Below are 9,449 nucleotides of genomic sequence, written 5' to 3'. Positions count from 1 at the left end.
CAGTGCAAAGAAATAGAAAAAAAATAGAATACGGAGAACCAGAGATCTCTTCAAGAAAATTGGAGAGATGAAGGGAATGTTTCATGCAAAAATGGGCCGAATAAAGGACCAAAATGGCAGGGACCTAACAGAGGCAGAAGAGATTAAGAAGAGGTGGAAAAATTACACAGAAGAATAAGCTTAACGTCCCTGATAACCATGATGAGATGGTCACTGACCTCGAGACACACATCCCAGAATGTGAAGTGAAATGGGCCTTAGGAAAGGTGAGCAACAACAAAGGTAGTGGAGGTGACAGCATTCCAACTGAGCTATTCAAAATCTTAAAAGACGATGCAGTAAAAGTGTTACACTCAATTTGCCAGCAAATTTGGAAAACTCAACAGTGGCCACAGGATTGGAAAAGATCAGTTTAAATTCCAATTCCAAAGAAAGGCAGTACCAAAGAATGTTCAAACTATCGCACCATTGCACTCATTTCACATGCTAGTAAAGCTATGCTTAAAATCCTACAAGCTAGACTCCAGCAGTATGTGGATCGAGAACTACCAGAAGTACAAGGAGGATTTCGAAGAGGCAGAGGTACTAGAGATCAAATTGCCAACATGCACTGGATCATGGAGAAAGTTAGGGAGTTCCAGGAAAACATCTACTTCTGCTTCATTGACTATGCTAAAGCATTTGATTGTGTGGATCAGAACAAACTGTGGCAATTTCTTAAAGAGATGGGAGTACCAGACCATCTTATTTGTCTCTTGAGAAACTTATATGCGGGTCAAGAAGCAACAGTGAGAACTGGACATGGAACCACTGATTGCTTTAAAATTGGGAAAGGAGTCCGGCAAGGCTATATACTGTCGCCCTGCCTATTTAACGTATATGCCGAGCACATCATGAGAAAGGCAGGGCTAGATGAATCAAAAGTTGGAATTAAGATTGCTGAGAGAAATATCAACTACCTAAGATATGCAGATGATACGACTCTAATGGCAGAAAGTGAAGAGGAACTAAAAAGCCTCTTGTTGCGGTTGAAGAAGGAGAGTGCAAAAGTTGGCTTGAAACTTAACATTAAGAAAACCAAGATCATGGCATCTGGTCCTCTCAATTCCTGGCAAATAGATGGGGAAGAAATGGAGGTAGTGACAGATTTTATTTTCCTGGGCTCCAAGATCACCGCAGACGGGGACTGCAGCCAAGAAATTAAAAGACGCTTGCTCCCTGGGAGGAAAGCCATGGTAAATCTAGACAGCACACTAAAAAGCAGAGACATCAGCCTGCCAACAAAAGTACGTATAGTCAAGGCTATGGTCTTCCCAGTTGCAATGTATGGCTGTGAAAGTTGGACCATAAGAAAGGCTGAGCGCCAAATAATTGAGGCCTTTGAACTATGGTGCTGGAGAAGACTCCCGCGAGTCCCTTGGACTGCAAGGTGATCAAACCGGTCAGTCCTAGAGGAGATCAACCCTGACTGCTCTTTAGAAGGCCAGATCCTGAAGTTGAAACTCAAATACTTTGGCTACCTAATGAGAAGGAAGGACTCACTGGAGAAGAGCCTAATGCTGGGAAAGGTTGAGGGCAAGAGAAGAAGGGGACGACAGAGAATGAGGGGCTGGATGGAGTCACTGAAGCAGTAGGTGTGAGCTTAAATGGACTCCAGAAGATGGTAGAGGACAGGAAGGCCTGGAGGAACGTTGTCTATGGGGTCGCGATGGGTCAGACACGACTTCGCAGCTAACAACAACAGCAAGTTTTATATTGAGTAGCTCATTTGTACTATTTTTACACATCTGCGTGTTAACGTTGGTGCTGGAGAATAGAAATGGCCTTCTTTAGGTCACTCTCGAATTATATTAGCTATTAGTGTTCATAAACTACACTGGAGTTTTAAAATATTCAGCTATAGGCAGGAGGCTGCAAAATTCTATTGGAATTGATGAGTATAGTCGCTGATTTTATTTTCAGAATTAGAATTAAAATTGCAGTCAAACTCATGCCTCATTTGCTTGGAAAGAAATCTCAACTTTAGGAGGATCTTTCATTAATTTTTTTAGGAAGTCTTTCAATAGTTACTAATCTTGGAAAATAAGATACCGACCAGCACTCACAAATCTCCAAAAGATTTGTAACAAAATTCTGATTTATGTTCCTCTCACCTCCCTGGATCTAGGTAAGTAATGTCAACCATTTGGATTGGATTTACCTAATTTATGTGACAATATGGTCCACTTTGGCTATAGTCTTATGAAAAATTAGAGCACAAATTGTAAAAAAGGGGGGATTACTGCCTCTTTTTAAAGTAATTTGAGCCAGACTATTTTTTCTTATATCCATTATTGAGGGTCTTGGATGAGTAATTCTAGAAGGAAATATTTGCAGCTGTGTCTGAAGGCAATTTCCAAAACAAATAAAGATTTTTATACAATTTAAACCCTAACTCTTTTTCTGTGTATATGCATCAAACACATGTAGAAAAAGGGGCAGGTCTTTGACTGTGTGGTCATGTCTTCCATCTTGACTTTTAAAAATTCCTTGTAGATACTATAGCTCAAATAATTTTGCAAGTGTTGTTTTTCAAAGCATTTTTAAAATTTTGATTTAGCCTTATCTAGTCCCCTTCAAGGTCAGGGACAAATCTGCTAAAATTTATTTATTTATTAAATTTATACACTTCCAATCTCACCATTGCCATATATTTCTTTCACTGAGGATTCCCCCCTCCCCAGGATGAGGGGTATCCTCCAAAAACAACAGCTAGTAATTGATTGGGACATCAGAAAAGAAACCATAGGTAGTACTAATTTTCATTCCTGGCAGGGGTTCAAACTGAGCTGCATGGCTGCCATACATCCAATAGTAGTGGATTTTTGCACTGGAACACATCAGACCAGATGATTTTCAAGGTTTCTTCCAATGCTAACATTCTGGGATTTTATACTAGATACAATTTAAGTCTCAAATAATTCCAATTCTAATAATATTGCGGAAGAGAGGAAGGAAGGAAGGAAGGAAGGAAGGAAGGAAGGAAGGAAGGAAGGGAAGGAAGGAAGGAAGGAAGGAAGGAAGGAAGGAAGGAAGGAAGGAAGGAAGGAAGGAAGGAAGGAAATTTTGCTAGATTCATGCCCTGTGGACCAAATTGTTTATAAGCACATCTACAGAGAAACTGAACTATAACATGCGAGAAATGTAAAAAATAGATAAAAGCAGAATAGGGGAGGGGAGATGGAGAGAGTGAATAAAACTGCTAAATTTAGAAAGATATAAAAATGCAAGATTAAGTTTATAGTAGGTATGCATTGTAAACCACAGTGCATTATAAATTATTTTGTTTGATATAATGCTTAATTTAATTAAATGTATATGAAGCAACCTGAAGATATGATACATGTTAGTTGTATGTATGTGTGTACATATGTATGCATGTATATTAGTTGAAATAAAAACAGGAAATATAGTGATATAAAAAGAAAATATAGTTGATCTGATGCCTGATAAGCAGTTTTTCTCTCAACTTTTTCTTAAGAATGTGTACCATGTATATTATAAGACTAAAGACAAAGTAGAATAGAATAGAATAGAATAGAATAGAATAGAATAGAATAGAATAGAATAGAATAGAATAGAATAGAATAGAATAGAATAGAATAGAATAGAATAGAATAGAATAGAATAGAATAGGACTTTGGAGGTCTTGTAGTTCAGATCCCTGCTCAGGAAGGAGAACCTATACCATTTCAGACAAGTGACTGTCTAGCCTAGGAGTGTCAAACTGCCGGCCCGCGGGCCAGATGCATCATAGTGAAACCGCACCCACCCCATTGCCGGCAATGGAAAAAAAAGTCACAATACGTTGTGATACATCACGTGACTTTGCGAGTTTGACACCCCTGGTCTAGCCTCTTCTTAAAAACCTCCAGTGATGGAGCACCCATGATTTCTGAAGACAAGATGTTCCACTGGTTAATTCTCCTCACTGTTAGGAAGTTTCTTCTTAATTCCAGGTTGCTTCTCTCTTTGATCAGTTTCCAACCATTGTTTCTTGTCCTGCCCTTAAATTAATATTGCCAGTTTGGTCAATTTTATTTCAAGCTTGGGATTATTTAGCTTGAAATTTGAACAAATTTCTCCAGTATTCCTGTCCTAAATCTACATACAAACTTAATATGCTTTCATGCAAAAAGAAAAAAAATCTTCAGTGTTTAGAATTTTTAGATATGATCTACAGGTTGAAAAAGCACAATAATGGTTATATTGAAGAAAAGGGGACACAATTTGCATAGAAATCCTGTGCCATACAGGAAAACTACATTAAAAATTGTGTATGTGAAAAGACTTAAACAAAAAAAATGCATGTTTTTTAAAAAAATTGTTCCTGGATATTGAATAAGTGCATAATGTAGAAATGTCCATATATAAGAAACATGAGCAAACCAAAACTAATAGCTTCAGTAGAATCCTTAAACATTACTTTCTAGTCATAATGTTTTTTTCCATTACCTTGACTTCCTATAATTCTTGTCCTAATTTTCCAATAAAGGTTATTATAAATTTATTGATCTTGGTATCCTTTATTGATATTAGAAATTAGAAATTTATTTGAAAAGTAATATATTGTTTGAATGGCACATATTGTAAGTAGCATTACACAGATGTTGTGCCTTTCCAAGAATCTGAAAATGAGTTTTTGCCAAGAAGTAGTTATTTTCCAATGTCATCTATTTCAATTTGTCAACCAAGGAGAAAAGTAACAACTGAGCTTCGAAATAAACATTTAAAGCAAGGAGCATGCTACATAGAACAATTCTCCATGTTGGTGGGAGAAGAGGAATCTTATTTCCAAAAATTAAAATCTTCAGTGATTGCCTTTGCTTCTTCAGCTTGCTCTCAGACTTCCCAGGAGCAACTGTATGAAATGAATTCAGGCTTAAAATTTCCCTCATGAATTAATTAGTGGGTGGCAATTTGCAAATCTCTTGCTATTTTGTCTTTATTCATATGCCAATGTAACATTATATGGCATGGGAACATAGCTCTCATTCTAGTGACCTGAATTTAAGAAATGCATTGCAGATTAGCTTATATCCATATAAGCACTTGACTGTAAAATTAAGCTCCTGACCCCTCTGAGCAATTTGAAATGTCCCTACCCCCTTGGTTTCAATGCAGCATATGTTCTCTAGTCAGAATAGTCAATCTACATTCTTCTGCAAAAAGTAACTAATAGATGGTTTGGCAGCTACATAAGAAAAGTCTATCACATTCAATCTCTACTACACAGCTCATTACTTCTAATTTACTGTCCATTAGTAGTGACTACACATTAGTGACAATTACCAGCAATACTAAGGCTTAACAAGCCAAGGAATGAATGGAATGTTTTTACAGATCAGTCAAAAGGTCCAGGAGTCACCTTTACTAATGTAGTAGATAAATAGCAATAGGCAGCCACTTTGGTGTAGGTTTAAGACATCAAACTAGAAACTGAGAGGACTGTGAGTTTTAGTCCTCCTTAGGAAGGAAGCTCCCCTTCATGGATTACTGCCTTGTCATGGCAAAGGGGCTTGCATAATTCAATGAAGCTATGAGCTAAGCCGCGCAGGGCCACCAAAGATGGACAGGTCATAGCAGAGAGTTCTGACAATATGTGATCTTCCGGAGAAGGAAATGGCAAAACCACTCCAGTATCTTTGCCATGAAAACTCCATGGACAGTACCAAAAGGCAAAAAGATATGACGCTGGAAGATGAGCCCCTCAGGTCGGAAGGTGTCCAATATGCTACTGGGGAAGAGCAGAGGGCTAGTACTAGTAGCGCCAGAAAGAATGAAGCGACTGGGCCAAAGCCAAAAGGATGCTCAGCTGTGGATGTGTCTGGTGGTGAAAGAAAAGTCCGATGCTGCAAAGATTTTTTCTCCATAGGAACCTGGAATGTAAGATCTATGAATCAAGGAAAGCTGGACGTGGTCAAACAAGAGATGACAAGACTGAACATTGACATCTTAGGAATCAGCAAACTAAAATGGACAGGAATTGGTGAATTTAATTCAGATGACCATCAGGTATACTACTGCGGGCAAGAATCCCTCAGAAGAAATGGAGCAGCCTTTATAGTCAATAAAAAAGTAGGAAAAGCAATACTGGGATAAAATCCCCCAAATGACAGAATGATCTCAGTTCGAATCCAAGGCAAACCATTCAATATCACAGTAGTCCAAGTCTATGCCCCAACCACCGGTGCTGAAGAGGATGAAATTGACCGGTTGTATGAAGCCCTACAGAACCTTGTAGAACTAACACCAAAAAATGATGTCCTTATCATCATGGGGGATTGGAATACTAAAGTAGGAAGCCAAAAGATAACTGGAATAACAGGCAAGTTTGGCCTTGGAGTACAAAATGAAGCAGGGCACAGGCTGATAGAAATTTGTCAAGAGAATACGATGGTGATAGCAAACACTCTTTTCCAACAACCCAAGAGATGGTTCTACACATGGACATCACCAGACGGTCAACACAGAAATCAGATTGACTATGTGCTTTGCAGCGAAAGATGGAGAAGCTCTATGCAGTCAGTAAAAAGAAGACCAGGAGCTGACTGTGGCTCAGACCATGAGCTTCTTGTTTTAAAATTTAGGCTTAAACTGAAGAAAGTAGGGAAAAGCACTAGGCCACTCAGGTATGAACTAAATCATATCCCTGACGAATATACAGTAGAGGTGACAAATAGATTTAAGGAATTAGATCTGATAAACAGAGTGCCTGAAGAACTATGGACGGAGGTTCGCAACATTGTACAAGAAGTAGCAACTAAAACCATCTCAAAGAAAAAGAAATGCAAGAAAGCAAAATGGCTGTTTGAGGAAGCTTTGCAAATAGCTGAGGAAAGGAGGAAAGCGAAAGGCAAGGGAGAAAAACATAGATATGCCCAATTGAATGCAGAATTCCAGAGAATAGCTAGAAGAGATAACAATGCCTTCTTAAATGAACAGTGCAAAGAAATAGAAGAAAAAAATAGAATAGGGAGGACCAGAGATCTCTTCAGGAAAATTGGAGAGATAAAGGGAATGTTTCATGCAAAAATGGGCATGATAAAGGACCAATATGGCAGGGACCTAACAGAGGCAGAAGAGATTAAGAAGAGGTGGAAAAATTACACAGAAGAACTATACAAGAACAAGCTTAACGTCCCTGATAGCTACAATGAGGTGGTCACTGACCTTGATCCAGATATCCTAGAATGTGAAGTGAAATGGGCCTTAAGAAAGCTGAGCAACAACAAAGCTAGTGGAGGTGAAAGCATTCCAGCTGAGCTATTCAAAATCTTAAAAGACGATGCAGTAAAAGTGCTACACTTGATATGCCAGCAAATTTGGAAAACTCAACAGTGGCACAGGATTAGAAAACATCAGTTTACATTCCAATTCCAAAGAAAGGCAGTACCAAAGAATGTTCAAACTATGGCACCATTGCACTCATTTCACATGATAGTAAAGTTATGCTTAAAATCCTACAAGCTAGACTCCAGCAGTATGTGGATCGAGAACTACCAGAAGTACAGGCAGGATTTCGAAGAGGCAGAGGAACTAAAGATCAAATTGCCAACATACGCTGGATCATGGAGAAAGCTAGAGAGTTCCAGAAAAACGTCTACTTCTGTTTCATTGACTATGCTAAAGCCTTTGATTGTGTGGATCATAACAAACTGTGGCAAGTTCTTAAAGAGATGGGAGTACCAGACCATCTTATTTGTCTCTTGAGAAGCCTATATGTGGGTCAAGAAGTAACAGTGAGAACTGGACACGGGAACCACTGATTGCTTTAAAATTGGGAAAGGAGTCCGGCAAGGCTATATACTGTCACCCTGCCTATTTAACTTATATGCCGAGCACATCATGAGAAAGGCAGGGCTAGATGAATCAAAAGTTGGAATTAAGATTGCCAGGAGAAATATCAACTACTTAAGATATGCAGATGATACCACTCTAACAGCAGAAAGTGAAGAGGAAATAAAGAGCCTCTTGTTGCTAGTGAAGAAGGAGAGTGCAAAGGTTCAGTTGAAACTAAAGATTAAGAAAACCAAGATCATGGCATCCAGCCCTCTCAATTCCTGGCAAATAGATGGGGAAGAAATGGAGGTAGTGACAGGTTTTATTTTCCTGGGCTCCAAGATCACTGCAGATGGGGACTGCAGCCAAGAAATTAAAAGACGCTTGCTCCCTGGGAGGAAAGCCATGGCAAATCTAGACAGCACACTAAAAAGCAGAGACATCAGCCTGCCAACAAAAGTGTGTATAGTCAAGGCTATAGGCTTCCCAGTTGCAATGTATGGCTGTGGAAGTTGGACCATAAGAAAGGCTGAGCGCCAAAGAATTGAAGCCTTTGGACTATGGTGCTGGAGAAGACTCCTCCAAGTCCCTTGGACTGCAAGGCGATCAAACTGGTCAGTCCTAGAGGAGATCAACCCTGACTGCTCTTTAGAAGGCAAGATCCTGAAGTTGCAACTCAAATACTTCGGCCACCTAATGAGAAGGAAGGACTCACTGAAGAAGAGCCTAATGCTGGGAAAGGTTGAAGGCAAGAGAAGAAGGGGATGACAGAGAATGAGAGAGAGAGAGAGAAATAATAGTAGGGAACATGAAATTGCTTTTTGTATGGTATTGAGGAAACCAAACATTGTACAACATCCATTTTAAGTAACCAACCTGTTTTTAATTGAAATATATAGAAATTAGCAGGGAAGAAGATTCTAGAGTCCACTTTATATTTCTGTGAAAAATATACTAAAAAGTCAAGAAGGAAGTTGAAGCTATTACACAGAGCTAATAGGATCTGCCTTTCTATGGATGATCAAAAATGCAATCAATTAACAACCAAAAATTATTGCTGTAATTTTAAATTATATTTCAAATTAAAACTTTTAATTAAAATTTTAATTCTTATCCTACAATTCTAAACATGCATCACCTCAAATAAACAATATTAACAACAGCCAGAATCAGGAATGCTTGGAAGAAACAAAGTCCCAGCAATAGGAGCCACAAGAGTGTTCCCAGGGGGATGAAAGGCATAGTGTGAAGAAAGATTTAAAAATGGCTGAGAAAAGGAAGGAGGGGGAAAGGACAGGTGGAAACAACTGAGAGGAGCAAAGCAATTTCCCCTCTCTCTAACCATTCTCCAGAAACTGGATGAGGAACGAAAGAGATCTGGACAACCATTTTTCTGAAATGGTATAGGGCAGTGATGGCGAACCTTTAGAGACTGAGTGCCCAAACTGCAACCCAAAACCCACTTATGGGTGCCTGGGGTGTGTGTGGCCAACTTGATGGGCATGGCCCATTGAGAGGGCGTGGCTGCAGTGATAGCTGCAGACTGGGTGGGACTAAAACGTTCAATCAATCAATTCCAACTTTGCGAGAACTTTTTTTCCCCTCAAGAAGTTGAAATTGATTAATTG

The sequence above is a fragment of the Vipera berus genome (genome assembly GCF_964194415.1).
Source record: "Vipera berus genome assembly, chromosome: 6".
In the NCBI taxonomy this organism is placed as follows: Eukaryota; Metazoa; Chordata; class Lepidosauria; order Squamata; family Viperidae; genus Vipera; species Vipera berus.
Note: the sequence above shows the minus strand (reverse complement) of the source record.